The following is an 18526-nucleotide window of genomic DNA, read 5'->3' on the forward strand; positions in this document are numbered from 1 at the left end:
CTCGTAGGAGATAATTTTTCATCTTCTCTTTAACCACTTCAGCCTTCAGTCGTTTTCACTTTATGCATCCGAGCAATGTTCCCCTCCCATTCATTAGCCTATAACTTTATCACTACTTATCACAATGAACTGATCTATATCTTGTTTTTTCTGCCACCAATTAGGCTTTCTTTGGGTGGTACATTTTGCTAAGAGCCACTTTACTGTAAATGCATTTTAACAGGAAGAATAAGAAAAAAAATATTTCTCAGTTTTCAGCCATTATAGTTTTAAAATAATACATGCCTACATAATTAAAACTCACGTATTGTATTTGCCCATACAGTATGTCCCGGTTATTACACCGTTAAAATTATGTCCCTACAACAATCTATGGCGACAATATTTTATTTGGAAATAAAGGTGCATTTTTTCCGTTTTGCATCTATCACTATTTACAAGTTTAAAATAAAAAAAAAAATATAGAAATATTTCATCTTTACATTGATATTTAAAAAGTTTAGACCCTTAGGTAAATATTTACATTTTTTTTATTATTGTAATGTTTATTTTTTTTTTATATTAAACATTTTATTTGGGTATTTTTTTGGAGAGGGTGGGATGTAAACAGTACTTTTATAATGTAAATGTGTGTTTAGTTTTATTTTTTTTTTTACTTTTAGTTGTAGTTTTACTTTTTGGCCACAAGATGGCGGCCATGAGTTTGTTTACATGACGTCACTCTAAGCGTAACATACGCTTAGAGGGACGCATGGGGGACGCAACAGCCAGAAAAAGCGGAGCTTCTGAGAGAAGCTGTCGCTTTTTCTGCGGGGGAGAGGAATCAGTGATCGGGCACCATAGCCCGATTCACTGATTCGTGGGCTAATCTGCGGCCGGGAGAACGCGCGTGCACGATCGACCGCGGGAGCGCGCGGACGCACACATGGCCTCCTTGGGAGTAGCTAGTACGTCCAGGAGGCCAAAGTAGTTAAACTAACTTTTCAGCATTTTACAATTGGAAATGTACCCAGAAGTTGGTGAAAAAGTACTATTAAATTAATTTTGAGTATTTTCTTGCTTGTTTTTGGCTTAAAAGGCTTTTTATAACAAGTTGTAAAAATATCACCTAGAAGAAAACATGAATTGCATATGGGCCTAGGAGAGAAATTGGCATTTTAGATCTAAGACCCATACATATGCAATTCACTTTTTTGGCTGTGTTTTCTCCTAGGTGATAATTTTTCATCTCCTATTTAGAATAACTTTTTAGCACTTTGCAATTGAAAAAGTAACAAAAAGTAGGTGGAAAAGTACTGTCAAAACTATGTGAAGTATTTTCTTGCTTGCTGGTGGTTTAAAATGCATTTTATTGACAAGTTTGAAAATATCACCTAGTAGAAAAAAACAGGAGAAAATGTGAATTGCATATGGGCCTTAGAGATCACTGCTTGATGCTTTCATACATTGCCCCATGTTTAAAGGGAAACTAAAGCGAGGCTTCCATCTTTACTTCCTTTTAAGCAATACTAGTTTCCTGACTATCCTGCTGATCGGTTTGGCTGCAATACTGTCTGAAACACACACCTGAAGCAAGTGTGCAGCTAATCCAATCAGACTTTCACAGACAGTCAGAGCACCTGATTTTTGTGCATGTTCAGGGTCGATGGCTAAAAGTATTTAAGGCAGAGGATCAGCAAGACAGCCTGGCAATATGCATGGAAATTAATATGGCCACATCTATAATTTTCTAAAATGTACAAACCAACTGAGAAGAATGAAAGATCTTTGTCTTTCTATCTACAATTTAACAGACTCTATATCAACCATATCTGATTGTAAATAATTTAATGTTAGCTTATCAAATTACAGAATACAAGCCAAACAACTCAGATATGGTGCAAGTTGTGTTGAACTATGCATTTTGCTATCTTGTAAAAATATTAAGAGACACACACATTTATATTTCCCAGGGTCACTCCATCTTACGTTATGATTTCAGTTGTTGCTAGATACCAAATGTACACGTGAAAGTATACCAGCAGAAAGAGACAAAAATCTTGGAAACATTCTGTTTTGTTCTACTTAAGTGGTTCTGGTGACCAACATGGTAGAGAGCAATGTTATGGTGGAAATACATGGTCTAATTCTCATCCTCTCTTTCTACCACGGTGCCTGAAAAATCTAAAATCTCTGAACCTGAATTCCCAGGCCTCACCTATGATGACTACTGTGGTAGTGCTCTTACTTTACCTGTTGGCATCAATCAAACCCTACTTTCCCACTTACATTGCATTTCCCCTCTCTTTCTCCCCAAAAGTAAAATAATATATGTTGGAAATTATACAGGTGTGCGTAAGTACCAGAAAATTCATCATAAGCAGCACAGTTAAATGACTGCGGTTTTGTGTCTCTCTCATTTGCTGGGGTATGTGGGTGAAGCTGGCATCTCCCAGTCAGGATGTAGGATAAGTGTGGCCAACCTAAACACTGAATCCCCTTCCGCTGAGAAGAATGGAGAGAAATATCACAGCCGGTGGGGGGAGGGGGCATAGCTTCAGCAGCAAGCTCTCAACATCCATAGTTACAAATGTGCATGAGCCTTAAAGTGTACTCAAGATGAAAAAAGTTTTTAACATACGCTTACCTTGGTGTTCTAGAGACTCTTCAGACCCCTCCAGGCTATTCCATTCGACTGGTGTCCTGTTTGTCTTTCCACTGGATGCCCTGTTCCTACCCTGAGACCAGTCAGAGCATGGTGCATCCTCATTACATTCTACATGTCCTCATGTATCATACACCCGCATGGCAGCAGCCATGACTGAGAGCTTCATAGGCATGCATGCTGCCGGCGATGGCTGCCACACACAGCCGTGTGAGAGCAAGTACAGGGAGGGCACGCGAATGGCATGCTCAGTGGCAATGGACGGCCAGACAAAAGTAGCCTGGAGGGATGTGAAGAGTCACTTAGGTAAGTGTATATTGAAAACTATTTTTCACGTCGAGTTTACTGTGAGGGTGTAAAGCAGATCATGTTTTTTGAAGGAATGGCCCATAGATGGTGTGTTTTGTTTCAGAAGATTTTATGAAAAATTCTCCAAATTTGTGCCAAAAAATATATTTCTGGTGTGCCATATGTCTGCAAAGTGCATCTCTGTAAGTCGCCCTGCCCATGTGTTCCTGTTGCTTTCATTTCTCTAGCCAGTGCTCCTCTATGCCACTAGATGGTGGTGTTTCATTCATCACTGAAAGACATTGGTCAAAGGCAGAAATATGCTGCTGAGAGGATCACAATTAAAGTAGTCTGTGTGGCTCAAAAGCATATATTCTATGCAGAGCTAATATTTGTAGTGATTTGGCACAAGCACGGATAGCTGATTCAGTTTGACATAAAGGGAATCCGAAGTGATAGTGATAGGGAGGCAGTGATATGGAGGCAGCCATATTTATTTCCTTTTAAACAATGCAAATTGCCTAGCTGCCCCCCCCTCTAATACTATTAGAACAAGCTGCATATCAGGTGCTCGGACTCAAGTCTGACTGGATTAGCCACATGCTTGTTTTAGGGTTTGTGACTTAGACACTACTGAACAGGACTGCCAGGCAACTGGTGTTTAAAAGCAAATAAATATGGCAGCCTCCATATCACGGTCACCTTGGATTCACCTTGGATTCACTTGAGACAACATTCACACTAACTTTAGTTGTCGGTGTTAAATAATTTCCTTCATACGCTATTGCAGAACAATCTTTCTAGAACTAAAAGTAATGCCAGTATAAAAATATCTCCGATTTTTGACCACTGACATGCTGGTACAAGGGGAATGTTGCATGGTATAACCAGAGCAAGTGAACAATGAGCATGCAATCTCCTGATGTCAAACCATGTACCCCTCCCTCAGCGATTGTGTCCAATGATGATGCTTATAACATATCTGTTCAATGGTCTCTATAAGCTGCAGCTGGAAGTCACTTCAGGCTTTCATGACTTATATAGTCTGTGTATCTGTATTTGCAGGATGTACTACCAAGCTTCACCTAAAGTGCATCAATGCTCAGGCAAAAGGCTTCCATTTCCTTATTCTGACAAATCTAGGATGTACAGTACAGAGAAGACATGGCGTCCTGAAATGTTCTTTGTGAGGTGTCCAATGTACACTTGTACCAGAACATCCCTTCAGGCATGCGGAGTGGTTCCTTCTGTGTCATATACATATAGCTGCACTCAAGTCCATTTGTTGTTGAGTGAATAGAGAGGACCCATTGGTCTAAAGGGGTTTAACATAACCATGTACGAGGAAGATTTGCCAATATGCATGGATAATTAAAGACAGTGGCAGAGGCAAGTCAGAATTATAACTGACAGTATCAGAGATACACAGGTTTCAAAGCAGCCTACAAGCAGCAATACTGTCTCTTCATTGTTTCTGTATTGAACATAACAGGCTGCATTTAGGAACCTTTACAACAAACACTAAAGCTGGTTGTATACCGGCCAGTTGTCACATTCACTTTTACCACATATACTGTATGTACTATAAGAACCAACTGACTGAATGTACTGGGACAGATTGTTTTGGCTTGCTCTCATTCTGCAAAGATGTGGTAAGATTGTATCAGCACCAGTCAAATTAAACATAACAAATATCTCTGACTGGAATCATAGCAAAACAGAGAATTAATACAGAAAAATTTGAATGAAAACTGAAAAAATGTCAGGGGCACAGCAGTAATAGGTGCTACTTTGGGCCCAGTGGTAAGGAGGCCTAATGTGTCCATAGCTTGGGTATTACCGTTTTCATACCCGATATCCTTTTGTAATGGTGGCAAAATACATTTTCTAAAGATGAGAGGTGTGGCCAACTACGCTCCATGTTCATGTTCTGTATTCATAGGGGATAGGGTATAACAGTACATCAGATTTACTCATCATTGGTCAAGGGTGTGTGGGAGCAGGGACATGAACCCCATGAACGCATTGCTATCGAACCCTTGATTTGAAACCATGTATCTGATTTTGATGAACTTCAAATTCATGTCGCAGCCACTAGAACTCCGGGTCTCAGCAGCAGTCTTCATTCTTCCACTTTTATCCAATTCCAGAGCTTATTCTTTTCTGTAACAGCAGCATAAGACCTGCCTGCAGGTTGCTTCATCGTAACCTATGGAAATAAAACCCATGAGACAGATGTTTAAAAGTAATCTAGAAGGACAACCCTTTGCAGTATATAGTCCAAAATTAACCTGGAATGACCTTGGGTGGGGGTAAGTATTTGGTTATTTGCCTTATTACAGGGTAACCAAATGGCACTTTAAGCCTCCCATTCTATTACCCTCACCTCCTTCTGGGCATCCGCGGTGAGGACCTCATTGGGACAAGTGTGCATTGCAGGTACAGAGGTTTCGTTGCCTCCCCTTGCAAAGCACCCTGTGATGTTGTAAGCCGTAATGGTTGCAACTGGCCACTGCACCTGAAGCTTCCTGGCTTTTAGCTCCTGGAACTTCCAACCTGCATAGTTATTCATTTGGCATCACACTATTTGGCCACAGGTCATTATTTTATTAATACACTATCTGGACCCCCGGCGTTGCCTGGGTGTGTATTTGGCTAGTGTTGACTCTGCCCACTTTTCCTAACCCTAACACACAATTACTTAATGACCAAGTATGTGAGCTTTGCAGTCTTTGGCATCAATAATTTGCAATGAAATAAAATTAATCTGATTGGATGTGGCTCCACCCCTTTTCTGAATTTGAACCCCAATCACCCAATGGCCAACAGTACCAGGTACAGGTGATTAACAGTGCAAGAATGGCAGCAATTAAATATTCCCCTTAAAAATCAATAGGCGGATTTTGATTGGCTTTTATAGGCTCCACCCACTTTTCTGAATATTAAAGAGAACCCGAGGTGGGTTTGAAGAATATTATCTGCATACAGAGGCTGGATCTGCCTATACAGCCCAGCCTCTGTTGCTATCCCAAACCCCACTAAGGTCCCCCTGCACTCTGCAATCCCTCATAAATCACAGCCACGCTGCTGACAAACAGCTTGTCAGAGCTGGCTGTGTTTATCTCTATAGTGTCAGTCTGCTGCTCTCCCCGCCTCCTGCAGATCTCCGGTCCCCGCCTGCATCCCTTCCCTCCCTGCTGATTGGAGTGAAGGGACAGGGGCAGGGACCGGAGCTATGCAGGAGGCGGGGGAGCAGCTGAGACTGACACTACAGATGTAAACACAGCTTCACAGCACGGCTGTGATTTATGAGGGATTGCAGAGTGCAGGGGGACCTTAGGGGGGTTTGGGATAGCAACAGAGGCTGGGCTGTATAGGCAAATCCAGCCTCTGTATGCAGATAACATTCTTTAAACACACCTCGGGTTCTCTTTAATCCCAGTCACCCAGTGACCAACTGTGCAAAGTTTGAGAACCCTACCATTAACAGTGTAAGAATGGCTGCAGTTTTACATTTGCGCAATGAAATTTGTATTTTTCTCCACCCACTTATTTCCTAACATTGTTCAGGTATGTATTTGGCTGGTGTTGGCTCCGCCTACTATTTCTAACCCTAACACACAATTACTCAATAACCAAGTTTGTTAGCTTTGTGGTCTTTGGCATCAATAATTTGCATCGAGATTAAACAGATCTGATTGGCTGTTTGTGGCTCCACCTCTTTGTCTGAATTTGAACCCCAGTCACCCAATGACCAACTGTACCAGGTTTAAGGCTTGTGCCATTAACAGTGCAAGAATGGTAGCAATTACATATTCCCCTTGAAAATCAATAGGTGCATTTTGATTGGCTTTTGTAGGCTCCACCCACTTCTCTGAATATTAATCCCAGTCACCCAGTGACCAATTGTGCAAAGTTTGAGAACCCTACCATTAAAAGTGTAAGAATTGCTGCAATTTACATTTTCTCAGTAAAATTTGCATTTGTCTCCACCTACTGATGACCTGGCATTGCCCGATTATGTATTTTGCAGGTGCTAGCTCAGCCCACTTTTCCTAACCCTAACACACAATTAATCAATTACTCAATGACCAAGTTTGTGAGCTTTGCGGTCTTTGGCATCAATAACTTTCATTAAAATGAAACAAATCATATTGGCAGTTTGTGGCTCCACCCCCTTTTATAAATTTAAACCCCAGTCACCCAATGATCAACTGTGCCAGGTTTGAGGCTTGTGCCATTAACAGTGCAAGAATGGCAGCAATGAAATATTCCCCTGAAAAATCAATAGGTAATTTTTGATTGCCTTTTGTAGCCTCCACCCATTTTTCGGAATATTAACCACTTGAGGACCGCCCCCAGCCGATGGGCGGCGGCAAAGACCGGGCCCAAACGACCGCAATACGCCCATCGGCGGGGGCGGCATCAGCGGTGGCTGTGCGGCGATCGCGTCATCAATGACGCGATCGCCGCCGGCAATAGGCTCCGCCCACTCTGCACGGAAAGCCGCCGGCCAATTAGCAGCGCCGGCGGGTTTCAAATGCGGCGATCCGGCCAGAGGAGTATAATACACTTTGTTATTGTAACAAAGTGTATTATACTGGCTGCCTCCTCCGCTGATGGTCACTCGTCGTGCGACCATCAGAGAGGACGGCAGCCTTGCAGCTAAGTGCACACAAACACTCTTTGCCCCACACAGACCACCCGATCGCCCACCCCAGCCCTCAGAACCCCCCCTGACCACCCCAGCACACCAGCATCTGCACCCCACCACCCACCTAAAAACCCATCAATCACTCCCTGTCACTATCTAGGGACGCTATCCCCTAGGTTAGGTCCCTAACTGCCTCCTAGGGTCCCCTGATCACCCCCCCTACCCTCAGATCCCCCCCAGACCCTCTCCCAGACCACCCCCCTGTATGCTGTATACAGCTATATAGCTGTCTTACCCACTGATCACCTGTCTATCACCCATCTATCACCTGTCTATCACCCCTTGTCACCACCACCCATCAGCGCAGACCCTAAACTGTCCCTTGGGGGCACCTGATCACCCACCCAGACCCTCAGATTGCCCTCAGACCCCCCCCTCCTGATAACCTCCCCAGTGCATTGTTTACATCTATTCTCCCCTGTAATCCCTCACTGATCTCCTATCGTCACCCCCTGTGTCTGCCACCCACCAGATCAGGACCCAGTCTGCCCCATGCGGGCACCTAATCAACCCCCCACACCCTTAGATCGCCCTCAGCCCCCCCCCCCAATCACCTTCCCAGTGCATTGTATTTGATTGTGCTGCAATTGTATTTGATTGTGCTGACATTCAATTTCATTGTGCTGACATTCAATTTTATTGTGCTGTAATTGTATTTGATTGTCCCGTGATTTTTTTTGATTGTCCCGTGATTGCCCTTTGATTGGCCTGTGATCGTCTTTGATTGTCCCGTGATCGGCTTTGATTGTCCCGTGATCGGCTTTGATTGTCCCGTGATCGGCTTTGATTGCCCTGTGATTGGCCTGTGATCGGCTTTGATTGTGTCGTGATTGGTTTGATTGCCCTGTGATTGGCCTGTGATTGGCCTGTGATTTGCTTTGATTGGCCTGTGATCGGCTTTGATTGTGTCGTGATTGGTTTGATTGCCCTGTGATTGACTTTGATTGTCCCGGGAATTGAGTGCCCTGTGATTGGCCTGCGATTGCCCTGTGATTGCCTTTGATTGTCCTGTGATTGTTTCTGATTGCCTCCGATTCCCCACTCGCCACCACCCCCCTGTCACTATCCAAGTGATCTAAAAACAGTGAAAACTGTCACTTTTTTAGGCCCCTTTGTAAGTGTCAGTTAGTGCTCAGCCCACTGCACCACAGTCACTAATTAGCGTCATCACTGTCGCTAATCAACATTGGTACTATATAGTATCTGTAAGTGATCATTACTGATCGCAGTCAGATCTATTAGGGTCACTAGGATCCACAAAAAAAAACGCAGTGTTTGCCCGATCAGGCCTGATCGTTCGCCTGCACTTGCGTTCAGCCCGCCCCACCGCAGTGACAGAATTTTTTTTCTGATCACTGCAAAAAACACTGTACAATAGCTGTGGCACTGTAAACCTCAGTTTTGATTTATTTTTTTTATCAAAACTCAGTGAGCACAGCTTTCTACCTCTCAAATACTCCCTTTTGCTAGGTAGGTGCTCTTTTTTCTGCGTAGTCTCAGAGGAATACCCCCTAAATTTAGCAGCCCACCATGGCAAGAAAGGGGTATTCCGATGATGAGGTTCTCAGGTACATGGCCCAGTCGGATGAGGACGATTGGGACGCCTCATTCGACGAATCTTCCGGGTCAGAGTTTGAACCTGAATTGAGCAGTGGCTCACTGACCGATAGTGATGACGAGGTTGAGGTCCCGGCTAAAGCCAGGCGTACCACACCCCATGTTGTTGGACTGCAGGTGGCGCAGGATCAGCCTCAAGGGCAGCAGAGTGGTGTTCGTGCTGGTCTGAGATTTCATGGTGGGGCAGGCACCAGCAGCACAACATCTCCTGGACCTAGCACCAGTACTTCCGTAGACCCTGGTGAAGTGGCGAGCACCAGCATGGAAGTTGAAACTGGTTCGGTGGCACGTGCAGTAAGATCCCAGTCGCAGCCACCAAGAAGACGGGCCCGTACTACCCCTAATTTACCAGAGGTGCTGGCAAACCCAAATTGGCAATCCCCTGATTCCGCCGCACCCGTACTTCCCCCTTTCACCGCCCAGTCTGGAGTCCAGGTGGAGACAGATAATCTAGGATCGGCCCTAGACTTTTTCTATCTGTTCTTCACCCAGGATCTCTTGGACTTAATTGTGGCAGAGACCAACCGTAAGGCCACACAATATATAACCGCCAATCCGGAAAAGTACCTTGCCCAGCCTTTTCGGTGGAAACCAGTCCAAGTTTCCGAAATGAAAATTTTTTTGGGCCTTCTCCTTCACACGGGACTAGTAAAGCAGAATGTGTTGCGGTCTTATTGGTCTACGGACCCAGCACATCATGTTCCCTTGTACTCTGCTGCCATGTCCAGGACACGATTTGAGAACATCCTGCTCTTCCTGCACTTCAATGACAACGAAACCTGTCATCGAAGTGACCACCCTGCTTTTGACCGGCTCCACAAAATTCGACCCCTCATAGACCACCTGTCATCCAGATTTGCAGATGCTTATACCCCTGACCAGGACATCTGCGTAGACGAGTCCCTCATACGCTTTACCGGGCGCCTTCGCATCAAACAGTACATCCCAAACAAGCGCGCCCGGTATGGGGTGAAACTGTATAAGCTCTGTGAAAGGGCCACAGGCTATACATCTTATTTTAGGGTCTATGAGGGAAAAGACTCAAAATTGGAGCCGGTCGGATGCCCTGACTACCTGGGGAGCAGTGGAAAGGTTGTGTGGGACTTGGTGTCACCCATGTTCCAGAAGGGGTACCATCTTTTTGTGGACAATTATTACACAAGTGTGGCCCTCTTTCAGCACTTAAAAATAGAAAAAATCCGATGCTGTGGCACCGTGCGGCCTAGTCGCCGGGGCTTCCCCCAACGGCTCATTACCACCAGACTTCAACGGGGGCAGAGGGCCGCCTTGTGTGCTGACGACCTGCTCGCGGTGAAATGGAAGGACAAGAGGGAGGTTTACTTCCTGTCCACCATTCACGCAGACACGACAGTTGAAATTCAACGGCGAACTAAGGTCATTGAAAAACCCCTTGTCGTCCACGAGTATAATACTAACATGGGAGGGGTGGACTTCAATGACCAGAGGTTAGCGCCCTATTTAGTTGCCCGAAAAACAAGACGCTGGTATAAAAAAGTGTCTTTTTACCTCATTCAATTGGCAATTTACAACAGCTTTGTTCTCTACAGTAAGGCTGGGAGAACTGGCTCGTTTATTCAATTTAATAAACAGATCGTGATGGAACTCCTGTATCCAGGAGGTGCCGTGGCCCAACCCCAAGATGCAACTAGCCGGCTGCATGGAAGGCATTACGCCTATCCAATTCCGACTACCCCAGGTCAACGAATCCGAAGAAAACGCTGTCGTGTCTGCAGCAGGGCTGGAATAAGGCGTGACACCACTGTTTATTGTCCCACCTGTCCTGACCAGCCTGGCCTATGCCTAGGGGAGTGTTTTGAGAGGTACCACGAGCAGGTACACTATTAGAGAGTAGGGAACTCCACACACAGCGGTAGGCACACAAGGGTCTCTCAGTGCTATTTCACACTGCTGCGATGCGTTAGGGCAAAATGCCTAGCAAAAGTCACACTTTGCGGTCCCCCCCTACGCCGGAAGTGCTTGACTTAACGCTAGTGCAGGCCTACGTTACTGCGTGGCTTCTGTGGCAATATCGATCGGCGCGGAAGTCATGTTAGTCTATGGCGACGCAGTTCATTACTAGGCCGAATGCTACTCTTGTGGTATTGCCTGAAGGTCTGTTTTGGACGATACGGTGCGGCGGGCTCGACCCACCGGATATGTCAATATGCAGTGTGAAACCAAACATCGGGTTTCCAGAGACCCTAATACACAGGGCTGCCAGAAACCTCTCCTTTCACTTGGGACAAATTGCGTAATGTATTTCGCCACAACTCTGTGCAATTTGCACTTCGCACATTGTTCCATGGGGGAGGAGAGGTTTGTCCTCGGGAGGTAAGTTAAAAAAAAACAAAAAACAGGTAAGCAAAGAAGTTAATGTTTGGTTTGCAATGTTAAGTTTTTTATTAAAAAAGTTCAAAGGTTATTAATGTTAATGAAGTAATTGCTTTGCTGCTTGCTTGTTTTTTGGGGGTTTTTTTTCTCTTTTTCCATCCAATAACCTTCCAGGTGGACCGAGCGAATGACTAACCAGCTGCAGCACTGATGGTGCATCCTGACAGAACATTGCGCGTCTGTCAGCTTACACACAAGTCGGTGCATGCAGCGCTGCAGGACGAGATTTCTCCTCCGCAGTCAAAAAGATACGTTTGCCGAGGCATATGGGCCGAGGAGTGGTGTTGGGGATTCATATGCTTTGGCAAACACTTTGTATCAAAAAAGAACTCTGGCAATGATTTGTTCATCCACATCGATCGGTGTGAATGGATAAATCAGGTTTGCCAGGGCATACGAGCTGGTGGGTTTGGATTTTTGGGGCGGCAGCTCCTATGTCCTGGCAGACGCCTTCCCCTCCTTTTTGTATTGTTTTGTCTTTTTTTCTTCTCTCTTTTTTTCTATCCAGACCGACCAATCAGCTGCAGCACTGATGGTGCATCCTGACAGAACATTGCGCGTCTGTCAGCTTACACACAAGTCGGTGCATGCAGCGCTGCAGGACGAGATTTCTCCTCCGCAGTCAAAAAGATACGTTTGCCGAGGCATATGGGCCGAGGAGTGGTGTTGGGGATTCATATGCTTTGGCAAACACTTTGTATCAAAAAAGAACTCTGGCAATGATTTGTTCATCCACATCGATCGGTGTGAATGGATAAATCAGGTTTGCCAGGGCATACGAGCTGGTGGGTTTGGATTTTTGGGGCGGCAGCTCCTATGTCCTGGCAGACGCCTTCCTCCTCTTTTTTTTTTTTTCAAAATTTTTTGGCAGATATTTTTTCATCCACATTGATTGATTGTTTGACGTTCATTTTTCCTTTCAGCCCACAGTGCATTACCCTTATGCCCAATATAAGGAGTATAGCAGAAACTCCTAATACTGGCCATACATGTAATGATTGCAGAGACCCTAAAATGCCAGGACAGACCCCACGAATGATGCCATTTTGGAAAGAGGACACCCGAAAGTATTCCGTGAGGTGCATGGTGAGTTCATAGAATGTTTTATTTTTTGTCACAAGTTAGCAGAAATTGTGGTTTTGTGTTTTTTTTTTTTTTTTCACAAAATGTCATTTTCCGCTAACTGACAAAAAATAAAATTTTCTATGAACTCACCATGGCCCTCATGGAATACCTTAGCGTGTATTCTTTCCAAAATGGGGTCATTTGTGGGGTTTGTTAACTGTCCTGGCAAGTGGGCGGGGTGCTAAATTTTGAGCACCCCTGTAAAGCCTAAAGGTACTCATTGGACTCTGGGCCCCTTAGCGCAGTTAGGGTGCAAAAAAGTGCCACACATGTGGTATCGCCGTACTCGGGAGAAGTAGTACAATGTGTTTTGGGGTGTATTTTTACACATACCCATGCTGGGTGGGAGAAATACCTCTGTAAATGACAATCTTTTTTGATTTTTTTACACACAATTGTCCATTTACAGAGTTATTTCTCCTACCCAGCATGGGTATGTGTAAAAATACACCCCAAAACACATTGTACTACTTCTCCCGAGTACGGCGATACCACATGTGTGGCACTTTTTTGCACCCTAACTGCGCTAAAGGGCCCAAAGTCCAATGAGTATCTTTAGGATTTCACAGGTCATTTTGCGGAATTTGATTTCTAGACTACTCCTCACGGTTTAGGGCCCCTAAAATGCCAGGGCAGTATAGGAACCCCACAAATGACCCCATTTTAGAAAGAAGACACCCCAAGGTATTCCGTTAGGAGTATGGTAAGTTCATAGAAGATTTTATTTTTTGTCAAAAGTTAGCGGAAAATTTATTTTTATTGTTTTTTTCACAAAGTGTCATTTTCCACTAACTTGTGACAAAAAATAAAATCTTCTATGAACTCACCATACTCCTAACGGAATACCTTGGGGTGTCTTCTTTCTAAAATGGGGTCATTTGTGGGGTTCCTATACTGCCCTGGCATTTTAGGGGCCCTAAACCGTGAGGAGTAGTCTGGAAATCAAATTCCGCAAAATGACCTGTGAAATCCTAAAGATACTCATTGGACTTTGGGCCCTTTAGCGCAGTTAGGGTGCAAAAAAGTGCCACACATGTGGTATTGCCGTACTCGGGAGAAGTAGTATAATGTGTTTTGGGGTGTATTTTTACACATACCCATGCTGGGTGGGAGAAATATCTCTGTAAATGACAATCTTTTGATTATTTTACACACAATTGTCCATTTACAGAGTTATTTCTCCCACCCAGCATGGGTATGTGTAAAAATACACCCAAAAACACATTGTACTACTTCTCCCGAGTACGGCGATACCACATGTGTGGCACTTTTTTGCACCCTAACTGCGCTAAAGGGCCCAAAGTCCAATGAGTATCTTTAGGATTTCACAGGTCATTTTGCGGAATTTGATTTCCAGACTACTCCTCACGGTTTAGGGCCCCTAAAATGCCAGGGCAGTATAGGAACCCCACAAATGACCCCATTTTAGAAAGAAGACACCCCAAGGTATTCCATAAGGAGTATGGTAAGTTCATAGAAGATTTTATTTTTTGTCAAAAGTTAGCGGAAAATTGATTTTTATTGTTTTTTTCACAAAGTGTCATTTTCCACTAACTTGTGACAAAAAATAAAATCTTCTATGAACTCACCATACTCCTAACGGAATACCTTGGGGTGTCTTCCTTCTAAAATGGGGTCATTTGTGGGGTTCCTATACTGCCCTGGCATTTTAGGGGCCCTAAACCGCGAGGAGTAGTCTGGAAATCAAATTCCGCAAAATGACCTGTGAAATCCTAAAGATACTCATTGGACTTTGGGCCCTTTAGCGCAGTTAGGGTGCAAAAAAGTGCCACACATGTGGTATTGCCGTACTCGGGAGAAGTAGTATAATGTGTTTTGGGGTGTATTTTTACACATACCCATGCTGGGTGGGAGAAATATCTCTGTAAATGACAATCTTTTGATTTTTTTACACACAATTGTCCATTTACAGAGTTATTTCTCCCACCCAGCATGGGTATGTGTAAAAATACACCCCAAAACACATTGTACTACTTCTCCCGAGTACGGCGATACCACATGTGTGGCACTTTTTTGCACCCTAACTGCGCTAAAGGGCCCAAAGTCCAATGAGTATCTTTAGGATTTCACAGGTCATTTTGCGGAATTTGATTTCCAGACTACTCCTCACGGTTTAGGGCCCCTAAAATGCCAGGGCAGTATAGGAACCCCACTAATGACCCCATTTTTGAAAGAAGACACCCCAAGGTATTCCGTTAGGAGTATGGTAAGTTCATAGAAGATTTTATTTTTTGTCAAAAGTTAGCGGAAAATTTATTTTTATTGTTTTTTTCACAAAGTGTCATTTTCCACTAACTTGTGACAAAAAATAAAATCTTCTATGAACTCACCATACTCCTAACGGAATACCTTGGGGTGTCTTCTTTCTAAAATGGGGTCATTTGTGGGGTTCCTATACTGCCCTGGCATTTTAGGGGCCCTAAACCGTGAGAAGTAGTCTGGAAATCAAATTCCGCAAAATGACCTGTGAAATCCTAAAGATACTCATTGGACTTTGGGCCCTTTAGCGCAGTTAGGGTGCAAAAAAGTGCCACACGTGGTATCGCCATACTCAGGAGAAGTAGTATAATGTGTTTTGGGGTGTATTTTTACACATACCCATGCTGAGTGGGAGAAAGATCTCTGTAAATGGACAATTGTGTGTAAAAAAAAATAACAAATTGTCATTTACAGAGATATTTCTCCCACCCAGCATGGGTATGTGTAAAAATACACCCCAAAACACATTATACTACTTCTCCTGAGTACGGCAATACCACATGTGTGGCACTTTTTTGCAGCCTAACTGCGCTAAGGGGCCCAAAGTCCAATGAGCACCTTTAAGCTTTACAGGGGTGCTTACAATTTAGCACCCCCCAAAATGTCAGGACAGTAAACACACCCCACAAATGACCCCATTTTGGAAAGTAGACCCTTCAAGGTATTCAGAGAGGGGCATGGTGAGTCCGTGGTAGATTTCATTTTTTTTTGTTGCAAGTTAGAAGAAATGGAAACTTTTTTTTTTTTTTTTTTTTGTCACAAAGTGTCATTTTCCGCTTACTTGTGACAAAAAATAATATCTTCTATGAACTCACTATGCCTCTCAGTGAATACTTTGGGATGTCTTCTTTCCAAAATGGGGTCATTTGGGGGGTATTTATACTATCCTGGAATTCTAGCCCCTCATGAAACCTGACAGGTGCGCAGAAAAGTCAGAGATGCTTGAAAATGGGAAAATTCACTTTTTGCACCATAGTTTGTAAACGCTATAACTTTTACCCAAACCAATAAATATACACTGAATGGGTTTTTTTTTATCAAAGACATGTTTGTCCACATTTTTCGCGCTGCATGTATACAGAAATTTTACTTTATTTGAAAAATGTCAGCACAGAAAGTTAAAAAAATCATTTTTTTGCCAAAATTCATGTCTTTTTTGATGAATATAATAAAAAGTAAAACTTGCAGGAGCAATCAAATAGCATCAAAAGAAAGCTGTATTAGTGACAAGAAAAGGAGGTAAAATTCATTTAGGTGGTAGGTTGTATGACCGAGCATTAAACCGTGAAAGCTGCAGTGGTCTGAATGGAGAAAAAGGCTCTGGTCCTTAAGGGGCGAAAAGACTGTGGTCCTGAAGTGGTTAACTCCAGTCACCCAGTAACCAAGTGTGCAAAGTTTGAGAACCCTACCATTAACAGTGTAAGAATGGCTGCTGTTTACATTTTCCCAGTAAAATTTGTATTTGTCTCCGCCAACTTATGACCCGGCGTTGCCCGCTTATGTATTTGGCTGGTGTTGGCTGTGCCCACTTTTCTAACCCTAACTTTTCTAACCCTAACGCACAATTAATCAATTATTCAATTACTAAGTTTGCGAGCTTTGCAGTGTTTGGCATCAATTTGCATTGGAATGAAACAAATCTAATTGGCTGTTTGTGGCTCCACCCCCTTTCTGAAATTGAACCCTAGTCACCCAATGATCAACTGTGCCAGGTTTGAGGCTTGTGCCATTAACAGTGCAAGAATGGCAGCAATGTAAATATTCCCCTTCAAAATCAATAGGTTAATTTTGATTGTTTTTTATAGACTCCACCCACCTTTCTGAATATTAATCCCAGTCACCCAGCGACCAACTGTGCAAAGTTTGAGAACCCTACCATTAACAGTGTAAGAATGGCTGCAGTTTACATTTTCCAGTGAAATTTGTATTTGTCTCCGCCCCCTTTTTGGTTATGGTAATAAAAAGTATCCTTTACTTTATTCCAGGTAATGTACTATGTGTGTGCCAAATTTCATTCAAATCCGTTCAGCCATTTTTGCGTGATCAAGTAACAAACATCCAAACTTTCATATTTATTATATTAGTAGGATTACGTAGCCAGTTTAGTTAAGGCAGTATGGTATTAGGGAAATGTGAATCCTCTATTCTGTGTTTATTTCAACAGAGCAGGTTGTGGCTCCTGCTATGCAGAGAGCAGACAGCAGTTTTTTTCACACCGTAGCCACATCACATTCGAATAAAAAAAAAAAAAAGTTAATCACTTAAAGCGGAATATAACCCTGCATTTCAACTTTGCTCTAAAACATTATTTACAGCATATTATATGCAACCAGCATTTTTTTTTTACTAGACCAGCATTGGAAGGGTTAAACACAGAGGTTTAAAGTTCCGTAGAGAGATATGCAGAAGTTCAGATAGATACATTCTATTTAGTTAAATGTATCTATTGATAAATGTTACACACTCTTTGGCTGTCCTCCAGCTCCTTCTCAGTCAGAGAGTCACATTCAACACTTAGATACATTTATGTGAACAAAATGTATCTATGTCAGCTTCGGATGCGTCTGCGGAAATCTCCAGGAACTTTAAAGCCCTGTGTAAGGCCTCGTTCACATCGTTCTTTAAAGCAAGTTTTGCTTGTTGTACCAGCAGCAGTTGTCAATAAAACTTTGTTTTTGTATGTAAATGTATTTTTTTCTCCTATTAGGGGTAAAAACGCATGTGCTTCTATGCGCTTGTACGCGCTTCTATGCGCTAAAAAAGCGCAACCATTCACTTGCATTGATGTGCGCTTTCCAGCTCAACGCACAGAAATGCATGGAACCCTACATTTCTGTAGCACAGCGCATAGATGTGAACCAGCTACATTTAGTTACATGGGAAAGTAAATACCTTGCTGATCGCACAGGGCAGCGCGCTGTAAAAAGCGCACAGAAACGGCCCTGATGTGAACGAGGCCTAACCCTTCCAATGCTGGTCTAGTGAAAAAAAAAATGCTGGTTGCATATAATATACTGTAAATAATGTTTTAGAGCAAAGTTGAAATGCAGGGTTATGTTCCGCTTTAAGCCCGAAGGGTTGTTTATTTTTTGCATCTGAGCAACTTTCACTTCCCATTCATTTGCCAATAACTTTATTACTACTCATCACAATGAATTGGTCTATATCTTGTTTTTTCCGCCACCAATTAGGCTTTCTTTGGGTGATAAATTTTGGTAAGAATTATTTTATTCTAAATCCATTTTAACAGGAATATTAAGAAAAAAAATGGAAAAAAACTATTTCTCAGTTTTTGGCCATTATAGTTTGAAATTAATACATACTACCATAAATAAAACCCATGTATTGTATTTGCACATTTGTCCCGCTTATTATACCATTTGAATTATGTCCCTATCACAATGTATGGCGCCAATATTTTATTTGGAAATAAATGTGCATTTTTT

At 43.1% G+C, this 18526-nt stretch overlaps 1 protein-coding gene across 4 annotated transcripts in view; it reads right to left on the reverse strand.

The window, feature by feature from the left end:
- Positions 1–1810: 1810 nt before the first annotated feature.
- Positions 1811–18526, reverse strand: part of BTC (betacellulin) — a 103594-nt gene continuing 86878 nt past the window's right edge. For all 4 annotated transcript variants that reach the window (XM_068232959.1, XM_068232966.1, XM_068232954.1 and 1 more), the window contains one exon: positions 1811–5141. The gene's annotated coding sequence lies outside the window, so the exon portion shown is untranslated. The remainder of the gene's footprint in view (positions 5142–18526) is intronic.

Source organism: Hyperolius riggenbachi, chromosome 1, assembly GCF_040937935.1.
Source record: "Hyperolius riggenbachi isolate aHypRig1 chromosome 1, aHypRig1.pri, whole genome shotgun sequence".
Taxonomy (NCBI): Eukaryota; Metazoa; Chordata; class Amphibia; order Anura; family Hyperoliidae; genus Hyperolius; species Hyperolius riggenbachi.